This window comes from Schistocerca serialis, chromosome 3 (assembly GCF_023864345.2).
Source record: "Schistocerca serialis cubense isolate TAMUIC-IGC-003099 chromosome 3, iqSchSeri2.2, whole genome shotgun sequence".
Lineage (NCBI taxonomy): Eukaryota > Metazoa > Arthropoda > Insecta > Orthoptera > Acrididae > Schistocerca > Schistocerca serialis.
Window position 1 is genome coordinate 222,855,129 of NC_064640.1, and position 26,517 is coordinate 222,881,645.

The window sequence follows — 26,517 nt, forward strand, 5'->3', positions numbered from 1 at the left end:
CCATTGTTTCAGTGATCCGGTTTGAAGCTATACAGAAGGTTCTACTTCCTTCTCCACAGCTGTATTCTGATGGATCCGGCTTGAAATCGCCAGCAAAATTCTCTCGTCACTTGCTATTTTTCTAGAGTTATTCCCTCCCTTGGTAGCACCGAAGCAGTCGGATTTAAGTAGCTGGAGTTATCTACTTGAATACCCCCTGCTCTAGGATTGTGGAACTGAAAACTTGAGCTTACTTTAAGCAAAACTACAATGTATTCTCGCTGTCTCTGATGTCAAATTACGATACTAAAATGATGGACTATGTTGAGTCTGCAGTCATTCCAAATTCTTTTTTTATTAACTTTGCTTTTCACAGTCACATATCCATGTCCACTCTATGACAAACACTCACTGTATCACATATTCCAGTCACACGTATCATTTGATAGCGTAGCAGTTAAAGTTGTTCAACCCAATTATAGGAGATGACACGATTGGTCGTTATTTCAATCCATAGAAATGAGACTTACATGTAAAGCATCATGCTTGCGCTTCTTCCACCATCCAGAAAGTTTGTGTACTCGACAGAAAGTTAGGAGTACACAAATATTGAAGTAAATGATATGTGTGTACTGTCCTAGAATCAACAGAAGGTGTCATTTGTTGTCACGTCATAAAGGGTACCCTTTTCAAATTAAATACATAAATGAGAAGGTCAGTAGGAGTGACAGCAGTCTGTAAATAAGCATGTAACAAGTCATCTAACATTCAACTTAAAATTTCGTTCAAAATGATTGTGACATATAAACTAATGCTTTGTTTCGTTTCTTTTCCAGAGTCTGTGGCAGAATCATAAAGAAGAGAGTTGAGCGACTACGTTTACTGTAGGACGAGAACAAGATCACTGCCAGACCTGGGTACGTGCATGTCGTTACAATTCTACTCGTGTTGATAATTCACTCGTTCTAATATTCTGAGTATCGATACATTATCTCTGGGCACTCAACCAGATGACAAGATGTATGCTTAGCGGGATACGCTATCCACCCCTCTAACTGACGGAAAATATTAGCATACTGGACTTGTATCGCGGGGGAGCGAAGACAAAATCCCAGTCTAGCCCCCCAGACTCAGGTTTTCTATGCCTTCCCTCAAACAGTTAAGGTGAATGCCGGAATGGTTCCTTTAAAAGCGCCACATCCGATTTAGTTCCCCATCATTAACCAATACAAGCTTCTGCTCACTCAGCAATGACACGTTGTTGACTGAACGTTAGTCCTTCATCTTCCTCCTGTTCCCATTCATTTGCCTAAGACAATATAATGGGCAGTCAAATGAAAATGGAACAGCCGCCACAACGGGACATGGAATGGTTCAAATGGCTCTGAGCACTATGGGACTTAACTTCTGAGGTCATCAGTCCCCTAGAACTTAGAACTACTTAAACCTAACTAACCTAAGGGCATCACACACATCCACGCCCGAGGCAGGATTCGAACCTGCGACCGTAGCGGTCTCGTGGTTCCAGACTGTAGCGCCTAGAACCGCTCGGTCACCCCGGACGGCACGACCGTGGAATGGTTCCATTCAAAAGTAATCACCACACGCGTTAAGACATTTATCCCACTGCGAGACGAGACGATCAATTCCTGTTCTCCTGAAGACGGCCGGTCACTAACGGATCCACAATCGCACCCACTTTTGCACTTCCTCGTTCAACTGAAACCGACGTACACGCATGTCTTTCTTCAGGTCGCCAAAGTTGTGAAAATCACACGGTGAAAGATACAGATTATACAGAGGATGTTGCAGTATTTCCCAACCAAATGACTCAACCGTAGCCTTCGTCCGATTGGCAGGTCGCCAAAGTTGTGAAAATCACACGGTGAAAGATACAGATTATACAGAGGATGTTGCAGTATTTTCCAACCAAATGACTCAACCGTAGCCTTCGTCCGATTGGCAGTGTGAGGACGGTCGTTATCATGCAACAGAATAATTCAGTTTGACCGTATTCCGATAGTCCGAGAGCAAACGGCAGTGCCAACAGCGGAAACATCCCACATCTTCCCCGCTAAAGAAATCCAAAACTCTTCACACAAGTTCCGATAAGGTCATGGTGACCCTCTTCTTCGACTTCAGGGCTCTCTACTCGTCAAGTTCCTCGAACATGGAATTACAATCAACGTACAGCGCTACGAAGGCACTTTGCAGAAACTGTGACGTGCCATAATGTCAAAAGAATTCTGTCGGACGAATCATCCTGTTGCGCGACAACGCTCGCCCCACATTGTCAATCGGTCGAAGACTGCGATACAGTGACTTGTTTGAGAAACACTGCAACATCCTCCGTACATCCCAGATCCTTCTACGAATCAGGAATTGATCGTGTCGTCTCCCAGTGGGATGAATGTCTTACCACGTATGGTGTTTACTTCTGAATAAATGGTTCAAATGGCTCTGAGCACTATGGGACTTAACTTCTGAGGTCATCAGTCCCCTAGAACTACTTAAACCTAACTAATCTAAAAACATCACACACATCCATGCCCGAGACAGGATTCGAACCTGCGACCGTAGCGGTCGCGCGGTTCCAGACTGTAGCGCCTAGAACCCCTCGGGTCACCCTGGCCGGCTTACTTCTGAATAGAAACATTCCATAGATATATTGTGAAGGGTGTTCGTTTTTCATTTGACTGCCCCTCGTAGTAGATGCAACCAATCCGAAAATATTCGCAGTTGAGATGTATCGGGCATAAGCTGTAGCAATTCTGGACGTGTGGGGTGTCACATTGTCCTGCTGGAATTGCCCAAGTCCGTGGGAATGCACGCAGGACATGGATGGTTCAAATGGCTCTGAGCACTATGGGACTTAACATCTGTGGTCATCAGTCCCCTAGAACTTAGAACTACTTAAACCTAACTAACCTAAGGACATCACACACATCCATGCCCGAGGCAGGATTCGAACCTGCGACCGTAGCAGTCGCGCAGTTCCGGACTGAGCGCCTAGGGACATGGATGGATCCAGGTGATCAGACAGGATGCTTACGTACGTGTCATTTGTCAGAGTCGTATCTAGATGTATAAGCGGTCCCGTATCACTCAAACTGCACACGCCCCACACCATTACAGAGCCTCCACCAACTTGAACATTCCCCTGCTGACATGCTGTGCCCATGGATTCATGAGTTGCGTCCATACCCGTACACATCCATCCGCTCGATACAATTTGAAACGAGACTCGTCCAACCAGGCAACATATATGCAGTCATGAACAGTCCAATGTCGGTGTTGGCGGGCCCAGGCGAGGCGAAAAAGCTTTGTGTCGTGCAGTCATCAAGGGTACACTAGTGGGCCTTCGGCTCCGAAAGCCCGTATCCATTATGTTTCGTTGAATGGTTCGCCCGCTGACACTTGTTAATGGCCCGGCATTGAAATATGCAGCAATCTGCGGAAGGCACTTCTGTCACGCTGAACGATTCTTTTCAGTCGTCGTTGAACCCGTTCTTGCAGGATTTTTTTCCGGCCGCAGTGATGTCGGAGATCTGATGTTTTACCGGATTTCTGACATTCGCGGTACACTCGTGAAATGATTGTACGGGAAATTCCCCATTTCATCTCTACCTCGGAGATGTTGTGTCCCATCGCTCGTGCGTCGACTATAATAAATCACTTAAATCTTGATAACCTGCCATTCTAGGAGCAGCAACCGATCTAAAAACTGCGCCAGACACTTTTTGCCTTATATAGGATGGTTCAAATGGTTCTGAGCACTATGGGACTCAACTGCTGAGGTCATTAGTCCCCTAGAACTTAGAACTAGTTAAACTTAACTAACCTAAGGACATCACAAACATCCATGCCCGAGGCAGGATTCGAACCTGCGACCGTAGCTGTCTCGCGGTTCCAGACTGCAGCGCCTTTAACCGCACGGCCACTTCGGCCGGCCCTTATATAGGAGTTGCCGACCCTAGCGTCGTATTCTGCCTGTTTACATAACTCTGTATTTGAATACGCATGCCTATACCAGTTTCTTTGATGCTTAAGTGTATTGTTACAAGAGCCATATCTTAGACAGAAAGAAACTTCTGTAAACACCAAGTAAAAGATTCGAAGAAATTTTTAAACTGTCGTCTCAGGCTGAAAGTTGATACCCGTCACATGCGTTCTATTGGCGACGGTTCTTCCTACACCCCTTGGCCAAAGGAGAGCCTATAAGACGCTATCGCGAATATTAGTACTGCTTCTTAAGAGCCCTTGTAGTCGATGTCACTGGAGACAGGAAAAGAAAAACGACTGTTTATAAATGATAAATATATAACTGATATCTCTAAAATGTTCCCGCATAGCAAGATGGCCTCCCCAATGAAACTAACGAGAAATTCCTAGATCCGGAAGACGGAATCCCTCAGTTTCTAGGGAGTAGGTAAAAACAACCTGATAATGCAATCGGAATTGAGTACGTATCGTTGAATTGAGAAAATTTTGCAAATAATCATAGATCAGAAATGGACCGTTGCGAAGCTACAACCATAAATGGCAGCCAATCAGAGACGGACGGAAGAAAATGTGTACATTTATACTAATCTTCCCTAGTTAATACGTGTGTGCTAAAGAGCGCAGTTACTAATTACACTAGCTGAAGATAATGGTTTCACCTGATCAGTCAAAGGCAGGCAAATTTTAAATCCTATCCATATAACTATATCGTTTCTTACGGGAGTACTAGTCACGCAAGGTACGCAGAAGAACCTCTGTGAAGTTTGAAAAGCAGGAGAGAGGTACTGGCGGAAGTGAAACTGTGAGGTTGGTTCCTGAGGCATTCCTGGATAGCTCAGTCTGTACAATACGTGCTAACGAAAGGGATAGGTCACAGGTCAGAGTCCTGGTTCAACATACAGCTTTAATCTGCTAGGAAGTTTCACATACATGTAATGCATTTTTCGAATATGAGGAGCGAACGAAAAAGATAGCTATACTTTTACAAAACGAAAAGGAACGGTAAACGATCCTGCATTTCAGTTTCTAAAGAATTATAATAATTACATAGTTAAGGTACACTTTCATAACAACTTTCACACTGTTTCCAGAATGAGATACTGGCAGAAGTAAAGCCGTGAGGACCGGGCGTGAGTCGTGCTTCGGTAGCTCAGATAGCTTCGATCCCCGCCACTGCCTAAATTTTGGTGTAGCATCGTGGCGTAGTGTATAAGTGCAGGATTACTAATGTTAAGGTCCGGGGTTCGATTCCCAGTCGTTCCTTAAATTTTATCAACGTAATGGTGCTGTTGAGGATATCTTATGCCGGCACGGTAGCTCAGCGTGTTCGGTCAGAGAGCCGGTTGGCCTCTGCAATAAAAAACTGAGTGGAAGGATCAACCACCGAACTTGAACAGGATGTCTTTCGACGTCCGCAACGACCAAACACAACGATCAATAACGAACAAAATGAAAAGAAAAAAAAAAAAAAGATGGTAGAGCACTTCCCGCGAAAGGCAAAGGTCCCGAGTTCGAGTCTCGGTCGGGCACACAGTTTTAATCTGCCAGGAAGTTTCAAGTTTCAACTTTCACACTAATTCTTTTACAGTATAGATACAGCCCATTCAAATGTATACAGTATGATCAAAAGTATCCGGATACCCCTCTGCAACGTAGAATGACCGCAAGATGCCACGAGAGGCGTACCAGCCAGTAAAAGGAGGCGGGGATTATTATGTTGTCAGCATAGAAGCAGTAACAGCAAAATGGGTCGGTCAGGAATGCTCAGTGACTTCGAATGTGGACTAGTCATTGGATGTCACCTGAGTAATAAGTTCCTCAGCGACATTTCAACCCATCTAAAGCTGACAGGTCGACTGCTGATGAGGTGATTATGAAGTGGAAACGCGAAGGAAGGACCACATCTGAACCAGGTCCATGTAGACCTCATGTACTGACGGCAAGGGACTGTCGAACACTGCGAAGGGTGATTGCAAAAAATTGCATGAAATCAGCAGAAAGTATCACTCGTGAGTTCCAACGTTCCACAAGGTAATCTGTGTACGGAGTTAAGACTGGGTACAGTGGTCGAGCAGCTCCTCATAAGCCACACATTTATCTAATCAATGGTAAGCGGCGGTTGAGGTGATGTAGGGGGCGACGCTGCTGGGCAGTGGATGGCTCGAAATGGATGATTTAGAGTGATGCATCTCGCTATACACTGACTGCGTGTTTGTGTTGTCCTCATCGTTTCATCATCATCATCATCCGTAACTGTCGCTAGATTGGACAGTGTAAAAAAATTGGACTGTGTAAAAATTGGGACTTTGTACGGTCACTGACGAACGCGCAGCTGAGCGCCCTACAAACAAAACATCATCATCATCGCTATACACTGGCGAATGCTTCGAGAACATTATCTGTAACATGTGTAGTACCAACAGTGAAGTACAGATAAGGTGGTGCTATGACATGAGAGCGTTTTGTTGCTAGGGTGTGGTGCACTTATAAAGTTATATGCTGATGACTGCCCGCATCTCGTGGTCGTGCGGTAGCGTTCTCGCTTCCCACGCCCGGGTTCCCGGGTTCGATTCCCGGCGGGGTCAGGGATTTTCTCTGCCTCGTGATGGCTGGGTGTTGTGTGCTGTCCTTAGGTTAGTTAGGTTTAAGTAGTTCTAAGTTCTAGGGGACTTATGACCACAGCAGTTGAGTCCCATAGTGCTCAGAGCCATTTGAACCATTTGCTGATGACTATAAACACATGTTACAGCATTATGTACTGCGTACAGCAGAGGAAAGTTTCGGAAACGACTGTTTGTATCAGCATGACAATGCAACCATCCATAAAGTGGCATCCGTGAGGCAGTGGTTGTGGACAATAACATACCTGAAATGGCTGAACTCAGTGGAACACGTCTGGGGTAAGTTAGAACGTCGCCCTCATTCCACACCCCATTTCGGTTGTTGATGAACAAAGTGCTGCCACTCCCCCATAGACATTCAGACACCTCGTTGAAATTGTCCCCAGCAAAGTTCAAGTCGCTATAAAGGCGAAGGGTGGACACACCCCATACAGTTGTCCACTGATAAGTGTCCGGATAATTTTAATCAGACAGTGTAATTAATAAAACAGTAACACATGGAGTTTGCCGCTGTGGCTGAGCGGTTCTAGGCGCTTCAAAAAAATGGCTCTGAGCACTATGGGACTCAACTGCTGAGGTCATTAGTCCCCTAGAACTTAGAACTAGTTAAACCTAACTAACCTAAGGTCATCACAAACATCCATGCCCGAGGCAGGATTCGAACCTGCGACCGTAGCGGTCTTGCGGTTCCAGGCTGCAGCGCCTTTAACCGCACGGCCACTTCGGCCGGCTCTAGGCGCTTCAGTCCGGAACCGCGCTACTACTACAGATGCAGGTTCGAATCCTGCCTCGGGCATTGATGTGTGTGATGTCCTTAGGTTAGTTAAGTCTAGGGGCTGATGACCTCAGATGTTAAGTCCCATAGTGCTCAGAGCCATTTTGAAGTAACACACGGTTTGCACAGTGTACAACCACATAAAATGTTTACAACTAAATAATGATAATAAGTATAATAAAAGCTCGTGGTCGTGCGGTAGCGTTCTCGCTTCCCGCACCCGGGTTCCCGGGTTCGATTCCCGGCGGGGTCAGGGATTTTCTCTGCCTCGCGATGACTGGGCGTTGTGTGATGTCCTTAGGTTAGTTAGGTTTAAGTAGTTCTAAGTTCTAGGGGACTGATGACCATAGATGTTAAGTCCCATAGTGCTCAGAGCCATTTGAACCATTTTTGAACCTTATTTGTAACAAATTCTAGATCCTCTGATAATGACCAACGGATGCAAAAGGTATTTACGCTTCATTGTCACCATGATATCAGACACCATTGCAGCATACGTAAAAACAATCGTCCAGCATTACTGAACCCCTGCTCGTTGTTCATTGACAAAGTCTGCATTCATGCATCACCAGGTCCTGATGGGATTTCAATTCGGTTTTACAGAGAGTACTCTACTGCATTGACTCCTTACTTAGCTTGCATTTATCGCGAATCTCTTGCCCAACGTAAAGTCCCGATCGACTGGAAAAAAGCGCAGGTGACGCCTGTATATAAGAAGGGTAGAAGGACTGATCCTTAAAATGATAGACCAATATCCTTAACATCGGTTTGTTGCAGGATTCTCGAACATATTCTCAGCTCGAATACAATGAATTTCCTTGAGACAGAGAAGTTGCTGTCCATGCATCAGCACGGCTTTAGAAAGCATCGCTCCTGCGAAACGCAAATCGCCTTTTTTTCACATGACATCTTGCGAACCATGGATGAAGGGTATCAGACGGATGCCATATTCCTTGACTTCCGGAAAGCGTTTGACTCTGTGCCCCACTGCAGACTCCTAACTAAGGTGCGAGCATTTGGGATTGGTTCCCAAATATGTGAGTGGCTCGAAGACTTCTTAAGTAATAGAACTCAGTACGTTGTCCTCGATGGTGAGTGTTCATCGGAGGTGAGGGTATCATCTGGAGTGCCCCAGGGAAGTGTGGTAGGTCCGTTGTTGTTTTCTATCAACATAAATGATGTTTTGGATAGGGTGGATAGCAATGTGGTTGCTGGTGATGCTGTGGTGTACGGGAAGGTGTCGTCGTTGAGTGACTGTAGGAGGATACAAGATGACTTGGACAGGATTTGTGATTGGTGTAAAGAATGGCAGCTAACTCTAAATATAGATAAATGTAAATTAATGCAGATGAATAAGAAAAAGAATCCTGTAATGTTTGAATACTCCATTAGCAGTGTAGCGCTTGTCAGAGTCAAGTCGATTAAATATTTGGGCGTAACATTGCAGAGCGATATGAAGTGGGACAAGCATGTAATAGTAGTTGTGGGGAAGGCGGATAGTCGTCTTCGGTTCATTGGTAGAATTTTGGGAAGATGTGGTCCATCTGTAAAGGAGACCGCTTATAAAACACTAATACAACCTATTCTTGAGTACTGCTCGAGCATTTGGGATTCCTATCAGGTCGGATTGAGGGAGGACATCGAAGTAATTCAGAGGCGGGCTGCTAGATTTGTTACTGGTAGGTTTTATCATCACGTGAGTGTTACGGAAATGCTTCAGGAACTCGGGTGGTAGTCTCTGGAGGAAAGGAGGCGTTCTTTTCGTGAATCGCTACTGAGGAAATTTAGAGAACCTGCATTTGAGGCTCACTGCAGTACAATTTTACTGCCGCCAACTTATATTTCGCGGAAAGACTACAAAGATAAGATAAGAGAGATTAGGGCTCGTTCAGAGGCATATAGGCAGTCATTTTTCCCTCGTTCTGTTTGGGAGTGGAACAGGGAGAGAAGATGCTAGTTGTGGTACGAGGTACCCTCCGCCACGCATCGTATGGTGGATTGCGGAGTATGTATGTAGATGTAGATGTAGAAGCATGCCCTACACTTTACGACGAGTATGCCTGGACCTAGGGGATATTCCAGTACCAGATTCAGTGCGATATTTGCTATCGAAAACAATATAAAAAATTTAATCGATGCCATCATAATACCTGAACAAAAGTATCGATTCTTACAGTACCGCAAGAAGTTTACGTATTTTAACCTTGTCATTAACAAAAAAATTCCAACTACATATTGAGACAAATTATAAGTTAACACTTGATATTACCCTGAAGCCCACAAATACTGGAGAAGTAAACAATAGCTTGTGGGATACACACTGAAATAAACACTCATTATATGCACTGAACAAAAACGAATTCACTTGTGCTCAGCTTAGACCGTGTACTCCGTCCACAGCTCGTGAGAAATGTCAAGTATTAGGACTTCGTTCGAGCTGAGTGGTCCGTGACACCTGTAGTGATGATATTCCCTACAGCTTTTGTACGTAAAAGGCGGGGTCTTAGATTCCCAGTCCTTTAGTAATGAACACTAAGAATCAGTTCTTGAAAAATATAGTTCTATTGAATTATTAACGTCTTCCTCAACCTACGATTATTTCATATAAAAAATGGCTCTGAGCACTATGGGACTTAACATCTGAGGTCATCAGTCCCCTAGAACTTAGAACGACTTAAACCTAACTAACCTAAGGACATCACACACATCCATGCCCGAGGCAGGATTCGAACCTGCGACCGCAGCGGTCGCGCGGTTCCAGACTGAAGCGCCTAGATCCGCTCGGCCACTAGCCGCCGGCTGTTTCATATACACTGATGAACCAAAACGTTATCACCACAACTCACCGCAATATTGAATGCCAGCTGGTGGCGTTTTGGTAAGGAGAGTGCATTACAGATCAGAGATGAATGATATAGATTGTGAATGGGAAACCCACTGACATATGCGACATTGAAAAGGTTAAGATTGTAAGATTGCTATTGCCCAGAGCCTGGGAAAGAGCAATTCGGAAGCGATGAGGCTGATTGGTTGTTCGCGTGCTACTCTCGTGAAATGCTATGGAAAGTGGTTGATGGACAATGAAACTAGGAGTAGGTGACAAGGTGCTCGACGTCCACGTGTCTTAACTGAATGTAGAGGTTGCAGGCTTGCCCACTCTGTAAATCATGACAGGTGGCGTTCTGTGGTAGATCTGACGATACAGTGCAATGGTGAGGCAGGCGTAAGTATTTCGGAGCACACTATTCAGCAGACGTTTTCTACGTGTTCCCATGTAAACCAAACGACACTGTCAGTTACGATGTACGAGATAATCGCGATTGGGCCGTGAAGCAGTGGAAACATATCGCCTGGTTGGAAGAATCACGTTTGTTGTTACAGCAGGCCGATGGTTGTGTCCAAATAGCCGTCATCCAGGCGAATGGCTGCTTAAAACATGCACTGTGTCACGGAGGCAGGCCGTTGCGGCAGTATTGTGCTATGGTGGACATTCATCTGGGCTTTCTTGGGACCTGTCGAATGAATCTAAGATATCACGACAGCTGTGGACTACGTATACATTATTGTAGACCATATACATCTCTTCATGCTTGATGACATCTTCCAGCAGGATAACTGTCCGTGTCACTGGGTCATAAGCGTGTCACAGTGAATTGACGAGCAGGATAGTGAACTATTCACACTGATTTCTTGGCCACAAAACTCTCCTGATCTGATCCCGATGGAACGTATCAGGGACGCTATTAAACGCCAACTCCGCGCCACAAGCCAACAGCCAACACTTTATGAGAATTGCATGAACTGTACGTAGACTTCTGGCGCCACATACCTCCGAAAACCCACCAAGGACTTCTTCAATCCATGTCTCGCAGAATCGCTGGCGTACTGCGTTCAAAAGTTGGACCAACACGCCATGAAGCAGGTGGTCGTAATGATTTGGCTCATCAGAAAATATTTCGATACTCGAACTGCTTTTCCAAAGTAGAAAGGGCTTAAGCAAACAGTACAAGAAATTTATGAATGCAGAGTCTCGCGGCGATAACATTCAATAAAATGTTCTCAGGTTTCCAACCCTGTCAATTGCTTAAAACTACACGAGCTTTCGGCCAAGCACTCCTTGGCCATTGTCAAGTGGTATGACTGCCAGTGGGCTGTTGGTGCGCCATTATATACGCTAGCTGCCGGCTGTGACGTCGCTGGTGCCCGTGACGTTGCCATATATGGGCATGTTTTGAGTCGGCGTTGGATGTGTCCTCTTCAACCGCGCGATCGCTGGATCCCACTCAGCGCTGAGCTGCAAGCCACCGTCTCTATTCAGGGTGCGTGCCGTAATTTGTATTTCAATAGCTTCCTTTATTAAACTGTTCCAGAAGCCGTTAGTGCGAGCCACGACAGAGGTATCGTAAAATTTTATGTGGTGGTCGTTTTCTAACGCATGCTCAGCTAACGCAGATTTCTCTGGATAGCGTAGGCGATAATACCTCTCATGTTCTTTCCTGCGATGTTCCACAGTGCGCACTGTTTGTCCAATGTACTTCTGGCCACACTCACCAGGTATTTCGTAGACTCCAGGTGTTCTGAGACCTACTACGTCTTTAACTGGTCTCAGTAATTGACGGATTTTCGTTGGAGGCCTGAAGATTGATTTGATCTTGTGTCTTTACAAGCCCACCGACGAAGAGCAGGAAAAGAAACTTGCTTTGCTGCCATTCTGTGGCTCTGTGTCGGGCAAGATAAGCCGCCTGTGTAGTTTTAAGCAATTGACGCGGTTGGAAACCCGAGAACATTATATTCAGTACAAGAAATTAGTTACCCCCAGCTGAATCACGTTAATACTGTGTAATAGAGCCTCAGGCCTTGACAAATGCTTGAATTCGGCGAGGAAGAGAGTCCACAATTTTCTTCGTGTATGTCAAATGCAGCTGAAACCACACATTGGTAATTAGACTCCGTATAATTACCAAATTTCGGGGATGTTGATTACTACGTTTCACCCCCTGTTACAAATAGTCCCAGACATTTTCCATGGAGTTAAGATCGGATAATTTAGGGAGCCAGTCGAGGTGCAATAGACTGCGTGAGTATTAGTCAAACCACGAACCATGCATTCTGCCCTGTGAACACCCTCCTCATACTGCAGGTTAAACGCCTCAATGGGCCGCCGATGCACTCGACGCATTGCATCATTTGAAAAGCAGCAAAATCGTGACTCTTCGGACCACACTACATATTGCTGTCAGTTTCTGTGTCGTTTGGCGTAGTGAAGAACCGAAACTTTACTTCTCGCTATGAACAAAGGGCTTTCACGAAGTAACCAACTCGAAATGTTCATTGAATGCAGTTCTTTTCGCAAATTTCGCTCGGAAACTGGTTGAGATGAATCTGCATTCACTTTTAGCAGCAGTAGCTGTCTCCCATCCCTGACGTTTACGATTTTTTTACGGCCACTGTTCTTACGCATTGTTACATGGCTGTGAGTCGCACACCATTTGTTGTAAACACATTGGAGGGTCCATGTTGATATACCAACAAATCGGGCAACTTCATTCATGGTGTGATTTTCACGTCCAAAACCAATAGCTTTTTCTCCTTCACCTCTCCACGTCGACCCATTTTAGTGCGTTGTTTCCATACAACCGCTTAGCACAAGGTCATCATCTGACTTACGTAAGCGGTGAAATGTGACATGACTGACTGGTACGAGCTCCACATTATCTACAGCAAACCAAAGCAACCAGTGTGCTCTGTTAAGGGGGGAATATGTGATGCGACCCATTTTAATTTATATTAATTTAGTTTCAGCTTTACGTTTATTAATTGTACTGGTTGTAGACCGAAACCATAACAGCCGAGTGTCGCGTCCGGTCTTTGCACCAGCGTGATCTAGCTTCACTCACGTAACCCCACACCACGTGTTAGCTCTTTAAAAAATGGGTTATGTTTAAGAATAAACAACGCACTCGTTACCTTACAAGGGAAACTCCTCATCGCACACGCCTCAGATTTAGTGGTAAGATGGTCTGTCAAACACTGGACACAGACCAAGCATGTAAACATTAAGAAGGTGTACTGAACTGTGGAAAAAGAAGAAAATAGGCACAGTGAACGGTCGTAGGTTACGATGTGCAACATCGAGCCAACTCCAATAGTCTCGACATCATGGTTCTGTGGTCACGGTGTTGGACGGCGAGTGGGGAGATCCCTGTGTCAAACCCCCCACATGCCTCATCCTTTTTTTTTTTTTCACAAAATTATGAACTGTCCCTATGGTCATTGACGTGTCTGTTCCCTGTATTAAAACATATGCCTGTGTCGTGATGTAACGTTCGTTTGCAACAGCAAGGCGTAAGGAATGGACCTCCGGACGTAAATACCTATTTATTCTACACAAGTACACAAGTCTGACGGTTGCGTTCCATTTTTGGAAGTTTTGTCTCTTGAATTCCTATGTTGTCACATAATTCACAGTTTACTTGTTGTTTTCGTTTCTGTGAGAGGTCTATACAGTATTTCGCCTGGTCTCACTATTCATCACATTTACTTGCGACGATATTATATTCTTACCACATGACTCATATTCTATAACCAATGTAGAGTATGGCAACTGCCAAGACTGCAGAAGGACAACAGACACGTCAATGACCGGACGAGAAGTTCACAATTTTGTGAAACAGAAAAGTAATGGGGCACGCGAGAGATTTTAACATGGGGATCCCATTTCGTTGTGCACTGACGTGATCACACAACCACGACGGCGTAGTTCTTTTCCGTCGCTCGTGACGCATATCTTGAGCCTGGACCGATCATTGTTTCTATTTTGCTTCTTCTTTCTATTTTCATGCTTGATCTACATTCAGTTTCTGACGGGTTATCTGCTGGGCCACCTTACCACTAAATCTGAGGGGGTTGCGATGGGGAGTTTTCCTTATTAGTCATTATTCAGATTATACTAATTCATACACTAAACCACAGTGACCACACTACTTGTATTCAATACTGGGACGAAAATCAATACAACCTTACTTTGTGCTTTTTCCATTTGCTAAAGAATTCGGCCGCCAATCGTGAAGAGAGAAAATTGAGACTTATCTTTGCATTTTTACTTAAGTTCATTAACAGAATCCATCATGAAGTTCTGCTACTTGACTTTGTGAAAAAAATGAGTCACGCCCAATTTTTTTAATCATGTTTTCAACGTATATGACTACATTATTCAAAGAGGAATGTGAGCTATAGTAAATTTGATTGTTTTATGTTAATCTTTCAAAACCCTAATAGTGAATTAACCACCAACTTTAGCAAAGCGACCACTCAAGCCATAAATAAAACTTCTACTTGCGACCCGCCCGGGTATATGTGCGTGTTAAAGCGCCGCTTCCGGGACGGAGAGATGCGCCGGCCCCGCATAGAATCAGCAGATTAACGACGAGGGTCGGTGTGACGGCCATACTGGATGTTGGTTTCATGCGGTTTTCCAAATCTTGCTAGGTGAACACCGCGCTGGTACCCTAGTCCCGCCTCAGTTACACGATTCGCAAACATTTAGAAAATCTTCCGCTCATGAATAACACTACACGCAGAAAGTTACGGGGGTAACAGGGTGGGGACAGGAAGGCCATCTGGCGACGCGTTAAATGAACCATGCCAAATAATCTGTAAATAACCATAACAAATCCGTAATAAATAACCATGCCGACCCTACTACGAAGCACGACTAATTTACAAGAAGAAGAAGAAAAACTAAAACTTTTACTTGACTCTAAACTGCGACTTTTTCTGTTACACTAGTAGTAACAGTAACAACCATTTGCAATATGGAATTAACTAACCGTCTTTACTACATGGTGAAGCCACTGGATTAAGATGTCTGTTATTTAACATAAACGTTACTGCACAAATGTCTGAACTGCACATGATTATTCTCCACTTAACAATACGATTTTAGAATTAATTATTATTAAACATGCTCGTGTATTGTTCATAAACAAATAGTGACAACTTTCATCAATAAAATTGATAATCCTGTTACATTGCTAATGAAGTAAAGAAAACGTTGGACTGAAGCAAAAACGTGTAAGCAGTGAGCATTTAGTGCATTTTAGTATCTTCACGTCTCGTATTAGTGGTGTAGCTACTATTCGCCATACAGCATTTCTTGACCACAGCGCTTGCTGGACTTGTGATGCGGGCAACTTCAGCATTTATTTAGCCTCAAAAAAAAATCTTGCATCCGAAACGATTATATAACTAAGAGACTTATTACAGCAAATATACCAAACCAACGTCTCCATCCATCATGGTGAAATAACGTTTACTGCACCAAAATTAGTGCTCGTTATGCACACCAGCCGTCGACTGCACTGCACTGCTGTCTGGCTATGACTGATTGCAAGTCTCTTCGGGCGTTGCGCTTCAACACGAGGAAAAGGCACCAAACTAAGAGATGTAGTACATTCTTACTTTTGTGGCTGAAGACCACGTTCAGAAATTTGGTATATCATTCCCTCAGGGAGGTATCAGTTACTTACAGACATATTCTCAAATATTAATAACGTAAGCAATTTGATTTACAATATTGCTCCGATTTACTTATTTATCGTATGTCAGGGGAAAATACTAGACAACTTTTTAAAACAAATATATACATTTATACATAAATATGCACGATCTCAACTTCATAATGGGTTCATAGCCCTGTGTTCAGGTTTGAAATCCCGTCAGAAGCTCCTTTCAACATACTATGGAGGACTTCCGTTTTCCCTTCGAAGTTCTGATCTACATTCAAATGTTATGTGATGTACTGTTTGCTGCTCTTCGCCATAGCCACACTGAGGTGAGGACTTCCCTTCCCATTGGTGCAGCAATACTCCACATCTGCCCGATCAGTTCTGATCCGAATCTACATATATGCACCCGAGTCGACGGAGTAGGTGAAAACCTGCTGGTCGTTCCCAAGGAGTTTTGATTAGTTGGTGATGCACCAAGGAAGTTTGTTACTGCCGGTGACTGTTCCAGGTATCTTTCATGTTGAAATAGCTGTTCTGCACACTAACAGCCGCGTGCCACGATAGTTTTCTATATCTCAATTGCTGGGGTCTAGATAATGAAATTTCTGAATGAATGCGTAATTCTGGATTTTTTTTATTCTTGTCCACAGTTCAGCAAGTACTGCGATTTCTTATGGATGGTGGTGAAAAATTACTAAGAATCCTTAGCCAGTGCCTATTTATTGGACGAATACACCCCGTAATAAGGGGCATTACCGAACTGAGCTGTGTATCAATTATTTTAATGTGAGTACTGTTTAGCCAGGCAGGATAGCAGTATTCTGCGCCTGAGTACCAAAAAGCTAAAACTGATAATCTGAGGACTCTCACAATGGAACCCAGGTTGTACCTGTTCAGTTCTGAAACATATTGATCTAGGTATTGATTTTTGCTGCCATATTCCCGAGGTGGATATTGTTATTGATCTGTCTAGATCATGCTTGGTATTTTGGAGTTTTGCGATACCGCAAAGACCGATTTCTTAAGGCGGTGATAGGTTCGTAGTTTTCTTGTTTATTCTGTAGTTGTAAAGTTGATAAAACAGTCTTCTGAGGATTCGGTCGGATAGAATTGTGTTTGCGGTATTGATTCAGTATCTTCAGGTCTAATATTAGTGTTTCTTCAGCTTTGACCCTGAACGATCAAAGAAATATCTTCAGTATAAATAAATTTCCTTGTCTTTGTTACTAGATGGTCCCATGTATTCAGACTAAAAAGAAGTGTGGCCAAAACAGATCCCTTTGGGGTACCACCATTTACTATGCGAACTTTACTTTTAGATAAAGAAAATTATTAAGCACATATTACGGAAGTATCAACAGTTAATCAGTGCTTTCTCAGACAATGTATACAAAACATAATCAGTATTAAAATATGATGGGAAAACATGCAACAAATAGTTAAATGTAGCGCTGTTACGTTACACGTAGTACATGTTGCTGAAATACGAAATCTTCTTACATTCTTCTTATGGATGTGTGTGATGTCCTTAGGTTAGTTAGGTTTAAGTAGTTCTAAGTTCTAGGGGACTGATGACCTAAAATGATAAGTCCCATAGTGCTCAGAGCCATTTGAACCATTTATTACAGACTGCGGAAGGTAAATACACTCCTGGAAATGGAAAAAGGACACATTGACACCGGTGTGTCAGACCCACCATACTTGCTCCGGACACTGCGAGAGGGCTGTACAAGCAATGATCACACGCACGGCACAGCGGACACACCAGGAACCGCGGTGTTGGCCGTCGAATGGCGCTAGCTGCGCAGCATTTGTGCACCGCCGCCGTCAGTGTCAGCCAGTTTGCCGTGGCATACGGAGCTCCATCGCAGTCTTTAACACTGGTAGCATGCCGCGACAGCGTGGACGTGAACCGTATGTGCAGTTGACGGACTTTGAGCGAGGGCGTATAGTGGGCATGCGGGAGGACGGGTGGACGTACCGCTGAATTGCTCAACACGTGGGGCGTGAGGTCTCCACAGTACATCGATGTTGTCGCCAGTGGTCAGCGGAAGGTGCACGTGCCCGTCGACCTGGGACCGGACCGCAGCGACGCACGGATGCACGCCAAGACCGTAGGATCCTACGCAGTGCCGTAGGGGACCGCACCGCCACTTCCCAGCAAATTAGGGACACTGTTGCTCCTGGGGTATCGGCGAGGACCATTCGCAACCGTCTCCATGAAGCTGGGCTACGGTCCCGCACACCGTTAGGCCGTCTTCCGCTCACGCCCCAACATCGTGCAGCCCGCCTCCAGTGGTGTCGCGACAGGCGTGAATGGAGGGACGAATGGAGACGTGTCGTCTTCAGCGATGAGAGTCGCTTCTGCCTTCGTGCCAATGATGGTCGTATGCGTGTTTGGCACCGTGCAGGTGAGCGCCACAATCAGGACTGCATACGACCGAGGCACACAGGGCCAACACCCGGCATCATGGTGTGGGGATCGATCTCCTACACTAGCCGTACACCACTGGTGATCGTCGAGGGGACACTGAATAGTGCACGGTACATCCAAACCGTCATCGAACCCATCGTTCTACCTTTCCTAGACCGGCAAGGGAACTTGCTGTTCCAACAGGACAATGCACGTCCGCATGTATCCCGTGCCACCCAACGTGCTCTAGAAGGTGTAAGTCAACTACCCTGGCCAGCAAGATCTCCGGATCTGTCCCCCATTGAGCATGTTTGGGACTGGATGAAGCGTCGTCTCACGCGGTCTGCACGTCCAGCACGAACGCTGGTCCAACTGAGGCGCCAGGTGGAAATGGCATGGCAAGCCGTTCCACAGGACTACATCCAGCATCTCTACGATCGTCTCCATGGGAGAATAGCAGCCTGCATTGCTGCGAAAGGTGGATATACACTGTACTAGTGCCGACATTGTGCATGCTCTGTTGCCTGTGTCTATGTGCCTGTGGTTCTGTCAGTGTGATCATGTGATGTATCTGACCCCAGGAATGTGTCAATAAAGTTTCCCCTTCCTGGGACAATGAATTCACGGTGTTCTTATTTCAATTTCCAGGAGTGTAGATTTTATGAAATTTATTTGCAATTGTGGAATTTGCTGACATTATCCATGTCAGGAATGAAGATATTACGTATTGGTAGCACACGGTACTTTGTGCTGGATCGGGACTCGAAGGCGGGTTTCCCACTTGTCGCGAGTGGCCACCTTAACCACTTCGGCTAGCTATGTCATGCTGTGTACGACTCCATAGTTCGCAACTTCACTTGGATTCCCGCCACAAGGTTTCAAGAAGACAAACGTATTCAATGTTAGTATCACGAACGTCTTTTAGGTAAAATGTATTCGCAGTTCCGAATATGGACAACAATCAGCTATATAATGGATAATGTGTCAGACCGGAACTCGAACACGGATTTCCGACTATCAGGAGCAGTCGCCTTATCATTTTTTTTCTTCGTCGTTGTTCGTATCATTTGATCGTGGCGGACGTCACCTGACATCCGTTCAATTTCATCGTCGATCTTTGAACTCGTTTTTTTATTATTATTACAGAAAGCAACCAGCCCTTTGACTGAACACGCTGAGCTACCATGGCACGACCAGACACAAACTTTCGTATCTCGTCAGCCACTTGTCTACAATCTGCACCCGTACATCCATTATATACACACCAAAAAAAGTTTTGCATCACCTCGGTTCCGAGAGGACCGGAACCTATACAGAAAATTGGACAGAAATCAACATAAACATCATTTCCGCCCTTTTTATTGCTCGTGAAAACCACACATTGCTCGTTGTACCACCATACAGCGAGACCTTCAGAGGTGGTAGTCACCGAGCGAGGTGGCGCAGTGGTTAGCACACTGGACTCGCATTCGGGAGGACGACGGTTCAATCCTGTCTCCAGCCATCCTCATTTAGGTTTTCCGTGATTTCCCTAAATCGTTTCAGGCAAATGCCGGGATGGTTCCTTTGAAAGGCACGGCCGATTTCCTTCCCCATCCTTCACTAACCCGAGCTTGCGCTCCGTCTCTAATGACCTCGTTGTCGACGGGACGTTAAAACAACACTAACCTAATCTAACCTTCAGAGGTGGTAGTCAGGTTGCTGTACACATCGGTACCCCAAATACCCAGTAGCACGTCCTCTTGCATTGACGCATGCCTGTATTCGTCGTAGCATACTAGCATACTAACCACAAGTTCATCAAGGCGCTGTTGGTCCAGGTTGTCCCACTCCTCAACGGCGATTCGGCGTAGATCCCTCAGACTGGTTGGTGGGTCACGTCGTCCATAAACAGCCCTTTTCAGTCTATACCAGGCATGTTCGATAGGTTTCATGTCCGGAGAACATGTTGGCCACTCTAGTCGAGCGATGTGGTTATCCTGAAGGAAGTCTTTCACAAGGCACTGTGGGAGCGCGAATCGTCGTCCATGAAGACGAATGTCTCATCAATTTGCTGCCGATATGGTTGCACTATCGGTCGGAGGATGACATTCATGTATCGTACAGCCGTTACATCGCCTTCCATGACCACCAGCGGCGTACGTCGGCCCCCCATAATGCCACCCCAAAACAGCTGGGAACCTCCACCTTGCTGCATTCTCTGGACAGTGTGTCTAAGGCGTTCAGCTTGACCGGGTTCCCTCCAAACACGTCTCCGACGACTGTCTGGTTGAAGACATATGCGACACCCATTGGAGAAGAGAACGTGATGCCAGTCCTGAGCGGTCCATTCGGCATGTTGTTGGGCCATCTGTACCGCGCTGCATGGTGTCGTGGTTGCAAAGATAGACCTCGCCATTGACGTCGGGAATGAAGTTTCGCATCATACAGCTTATTTCGCACAGTTTGAGCCGTAACACGACGTCCTGTGGTTTCACGAAAAGCATTATTCAACATGGTGGAGTTGCTGCCAGGGTTCCTGCGAGCCATAATCCCTAGGTACCCTAGGTAACGGTCGTCCACTGCAGTGGTAGCCCTTGGGCGGCCAGAGCGAGGCATTTCATCGACAGTTCCTGTCTCTCTGTATCTCCTCCATGTCCGAACAACATCGCTTTGGTTCAATCGGAGACGCCTGGACACTTCCCTTATTGCGAGCCCTTCCTGACACATAGTCACAATGTGGACGCGATCGAACCCCGGTATTGACCGTCTAGGGATGGTTGAACTACAGACAACACTAGCCGTGTATCTCCTTCCTGGTAGAATGACTGGAACTGATCGGCTGTCGGACCCCTTCCGTCTAATAGGCGCTGTTCATGCATCGTTTTTTATATCTTAGGGTGGGTTTAGTGACTTTTCTTAACAGTCAAAGAGACTGTGTCTATGATACAATATCCACAGTCAACGTCTATCTTCAGGAGTTCTGGGCACCTGGGTGATGCAAAACTTTTTTTGATATGTGTATATATCCCCGCACAGGGAAGACATTGTAACTGAAAGTCACTTGCCCGGTGTCGGGTGTAAATACTATATTGCCGTGCTTGTATTTGTAGAAATACGATACAAAGTTCCTTCAGACATGCGTGCTTGTTCGAAGGAACAGGGCCGCGCGGGATTAGACGAGCGGTCTAGGGCGCTGCAGTCGTGGACTGTGCGGGGGTTCGAGTCCTCCCTCGGGCATGGGTGCATGGGTGTGTGTGTGTGTGTGTGTGTGTGTGTGTGTGTGTGTCGTTAGGATAATTTAGGTTAAGTAGTGTGTAAGCTTAGGGACTGATGACCTTAGCAGCTAAGTCCCATAAGATTTCATACACATTTGAACATTTTTGAAGGAACAGGCACTGCGATGACTACAGCCCTTATGGAATACATAAAATGTATTTGCAGTTGCAAATATGAACAACCAAGAACTGTGTAATGAAATGACAACAAATTCGTATTTATCCGACTACACCTGGCAAGATACTTTCAGTTTAAATATCTTCCTTGTACGGAAATGCACGTAAAAAATGGACGAGTGCAGGTTGTTGACACTCGGTTAACGACATTTGGAAGTTGGGGTTTGATCGTGAAGCGTGCTCAGATAACCTAATGGTTAGTCTGCTTTCGCAGGGGTGAGGCGAGCACGCCTTTTTCGCTTCTCGCCTGTTGTGCTGCTTGCGAGCAAGCGCGCGTTTGTTTACTTCCGCATAGCGGCTTGGTTCAAATGGCTCTGAGCACTATGGGACTTAACATCAGAGGTCATCAGTCCCCTAGAACTTAGAACTACTTAAACCTAACTAACCTAAGGACATCAAACACATCCATACCCGAGGCAGGATTCGAACCTGCGACCGTAGCAGTCGCGCGGTTCCGAAGTGAAGCGCCTAGAACCGCTCGGCCACCGCGGCCGGCCATAGCGGCTTGTCTTCGTGTCAGAAACCACCTACCGTCAGGGCGTTTTCCTATCGCCAAGTAACGATTAAATTTAAGTTTCCTTTGGATCACGAACTTGCGAAAGGGTACGAAGATGAACAGTTTATAAGGGTCGAAACGCGTCTCTCACCGCAAGAAGTTTTCGGAATTCATTTTTCGATCCGTAGTACCACTGTGTACCTAAGGCTGCCAAACGAAGAGCTGTGCGCAGACGTTGTGCGGCGCCATGCTAACAACTTCAAGTTCCGATACTCCGACGGACATATTGGGGCTGACCACAATGGTTTCGGCCTCCGACGTTGCGGGTTTTCTATCTCCTGTTTGAGGCACCGATGGACGTTGTGGTGGCCGCCTTTAAACCTTACGGCAACGTCGTCAGTCACGTTGCTGAAACGTGGAAGACATTCGAAACACTCCGTGCCCTGAATGGTGTCTGTAAGATAAAAATTGAACTGAAGAAACACGTGCCTTTCTATTTGGTAACTGCCGGCTGCAGGGCAGTCGTCTTGTACGATGGCCAGCCGCGCACTTGTTCAGGTTTTGGCCAGGAACACCATGTGCGTTCTGAATGTCTCCAACATAGAGCGGTTCAGACGCCGATCGGAGATGTCGTTCTCCCTGCGGCGCCCACTGTGTTACCTCCGTCTTATGCATCTGCGGCGTGGCTGCCTGCTGCGCCCACTCTGAATCAGTCGGCACCGGCATCGACTCTTATACACGACGGGATGGAGGTTTTGCCTATCTCTCCTACAATGCAAACGGAGGCCGTAACAACCGCCGTTGGCTGTCAGCAGACGCAAGCCGTCTGTCCCGGCCCCATAGTTGTTGATCATGGAGCTATACCGACCTCTACTTTCCTGCCGTTTGACCATCAGGTACGCATCATCACGTTTGAAAGTAACGGTCGCAGAGGAAACGGAAGAGACAACGCTGTACCCCTTCTTATGACTGCCTCCATCGGATTTGTGCACGGGATAACTACCCTCCAACTAATTATGCGCTATCGTCTGACGCCCTGGCACCTGACGACGCGACGTCTTTCCCCGCCTCAGTCTCCAGTCAGCATCCACTTATGGACACCGAATTTCTCCCACCTGCATCTGATCCGGTTCCTTCACTTTCTGTGTCTGACGCTACCTGTGGGCGCACCTCTGATAGTTTTTCACTGAACCAGCCCAGTGAGAGATCTGTCTCCGGGCAGGCGACGTCGATGCTGAGGATGGGTGTTCTGGAGGTGTACAGCGATGGACCCCCTTGGTGGAATTGGCTCCCTCCCCGTCACAGTGATGTACCTTTCCACAGGGCCTAGCAGGGAGCTCCCTGTGCTTCCCCCTTCTTCGAATAACCTTTCCTCTTGGCGATGGCAGCTTTTCAGACTTCTTGCATAGCCACAGTCAATGTCAGTACCATTTGCATACGCTACAAACTGGCTTTATTCCATGAAATGCTGTATGCTGCGGACATTGACGTTGTCCTCCTTCAGGAGGTATATGTTGCAATCTTTTGTGCTACCCATGGTTTTACAGCACCTGTCTCCCATGCTTCCCCATTGGTAGCGGGGTGGCGATTCTCCTGTGTGATGGTACCCTCGGTGATACAGTTGCATATCTGCCTGATGCCAGAGGTATGTGTCTCATGTTTAATGGTGTTAGGATCATCAACGTCTGTGTGCCGTCTGGTTCAGGTCGTCGCCGCGAACCTTCCACTTTCTTCTCCGGGGCAGTCACGTCTCTTTCCCGGGTCAGCAGGGTGCATCGATCATGGGAGGCGATTTCTACTCCACCCAGGTGCCCAAAGACCAACTGCCGCATCACTCTCCGTACGCGATGCTATTGGCAGTTCTCCAGCACCTTGCGCGCTTTCAAAAAAATTAATGGTGGCCCTCAACTACGTACACTCAGACTCAGAGTTGAAACATTAACAGTTTTGGCTGGGATACGTAGTTGCCACATTACAAGCCAAATACTGCTGAGTCTACAGTATACAATATGAATATACACATGAATCGAATGGTTGAAGGTTCCTACCACGTAGCAGTTGCGAACTTTGAATGTAACATAGAAATTTATAAATGAAAGATTGCAATTAAATAAAATCTGCAGGTACTATACTTAATGACTTTAAATGATGAGTAGGATAGCAGAAGAACCTTTAAGAATAACGTTTATTACTTACTAAATCTTCACTGCAGAAGCCACGGAAAACTCACAAGTGCACAAGTCGGCACTACGAAATATTTCTATTTCCGGCGACCACGCGCAAACTGCGCAATACTCTCCAAGTATTTCCTGCTACCGTCCGTTGCGCCTTCCCTTCCAGCACCCATCTGTGTCCAGTGCCACCCGATGTTCCCCTCCCCCCCCCCACTCCAATACACTCTCTCCATTCACTTCGGAAGTCGCCTACCGTAGTAACGAGCGCTGTGATTGGCTAGAGTGCTCCCGCCATGTTCAAATGGTTCAAATGGCTCTGAGCACTATGGGACTTAACATCTGAGGTCATCAGTCCTCTAGAACTTAGAGCTACTTAAACCTAACTAACCTAAGGACATCACACACATCCATGCCCGAGGCAGGATTCGAACCTGCGACCGTAGCAGTCGCGCGGTTCCGGACTGAAGCGCCTAGAACCGCTCGGTCACCGCGGCCGGCTCCCGCCATGTCTCCAAGCCAATGCACACTCACTAACATATTGTAACACATACTAAACACTGGATTTACATTTAAATAACTTGCAATTAAATAAATATTCCTACTGTGGACCATAAACACGCTCTAACATACATTATTAAATACATAAACAAATCAAATAAACATATATCAAAGGAACAGAAACAAAAGCATACCAGTAGCCTAATGTCTCTGTTCTTTCTAAAACACAGTAAATATTTGACCAATTTCCTCATGAATAGTATATATCGGATATAAACAAAGACATAGACGAATAAATGTACACTGCTGGCCACCGTAAATGCAACACCCTGAAGGAAGCATCCGAATCAAGTGAAATTTACACCATGGGTTTGCAGCGATGAGATATGCAACTGATTAGAATTTCAGCGCAGACGCACATCACGCGCGCCTGTGGCGCCACCTCATAGCGCCATTTAAGGCTTGGCGATTTCGACGAGTGTACGTTCGGCACGTGTGTTTACCTTGTGGTTGTTTCACAAGACGATCAGTTATGCCTCGTAGACAACAGCGAACATCGTTTGATCAAGTATCCGAGTTCGACAGAGGAAGGATGGAGGCTTACCGATATTGTGGATTATCATACAGAGAAATCGCTAGTCGTATTGGACGAAACCAAACAACTGTAATGCGGATATGTGACCGTTGGATGCAGGAGGGTACGACGGACCGACGTGGTCGATCGCATTCACCTCGGTGCACCACTGCACGTGCTGATAGGCAAATTGTGCGCATGGCAGTGACGGATCGCTCAGTGACATCCCGAACTATAGCACAGCACATTGCGTCTGTAACGCATCATCCAGTGTCTGCGCGTACCATTCGACGCCGTTTACAGCAGAGTGGTCTGTCCGCAAGACGTCCATTGCTTCGTCTACCATTGACGCAGAATCATAGACGTCTCCGGCGCCAATGGTGTGATGACAGACGGATGTGGACGGCAGAATGGAATGAGGTTGTCTTTACTGACGAGGCACGCTTCTGTCTGCAGCACCACGATGGTCGGATTCGAGTGTGGAGTCACCGTGGAGAGAGGATGCTGGACAGCTGCATTATGCACCGCCACACTGGTCTTGCACCGGGTATTATGGTATGGGGCGGTATTGGATATTACTCTCGCACGCCTTTAGTACGCATTGCCGGTACTTTAAATACCCGGCGCTACATATCCGAGGTGCTGGAGCCAGTTGTCCTTCCTTACGTTCAGGGCTCGGCCACAGCCATATTTCAACAGGATAATGCGCGACCACACGTGGTACGCATTGTCCAAAGGTTCTTCGTGAATAACCAGATTGAATTGCTTCCCTGGCCGGCTCGCTCTCCGGATCTTTCGCCGATAGAAAACATGTGGTCCATGGTTGCTTAGCGAGTGACCCAGATTACATCCCCAGCTGCCACACCAGATGATCTTTGGCAACGTGTGGAAGCTGCTTGGGCTGCTGTACCCCAGGAACACATCCAACGTCTCTTTGACTCAATGCCGAGACGTGTGGCAGCGGTGATCTCCAACAATGGCGGCTACTCTGGCTACTGATTCTGGCAGGAACCACATGTCACAGATGTCTGTAAACGTAATCAT

General features: G+C 46.1%; 1 protein-coding gene across 1 annotated transcript in view; it reads left to right on the plus strand.

The window, feature by feature from the left end:
- The first annotated feature begins 837 nt into the window (after positions 1-837).
- The window catches only part of LOC126470756 (galanin receptor 2a-like), a 184,212-nt gene continuing 158,532 nt past the window's right edge, over positions 838-26,517 (plus strand). Inside the window, exon 1 of the mRNA XM_050098763.1 lies at positions 838-896. The gene's annotated coding sequence lies outside the window, so the exon portion shown is untranslated. The remainder of the gene's footprint in view (positions 897-26,517) is intronic.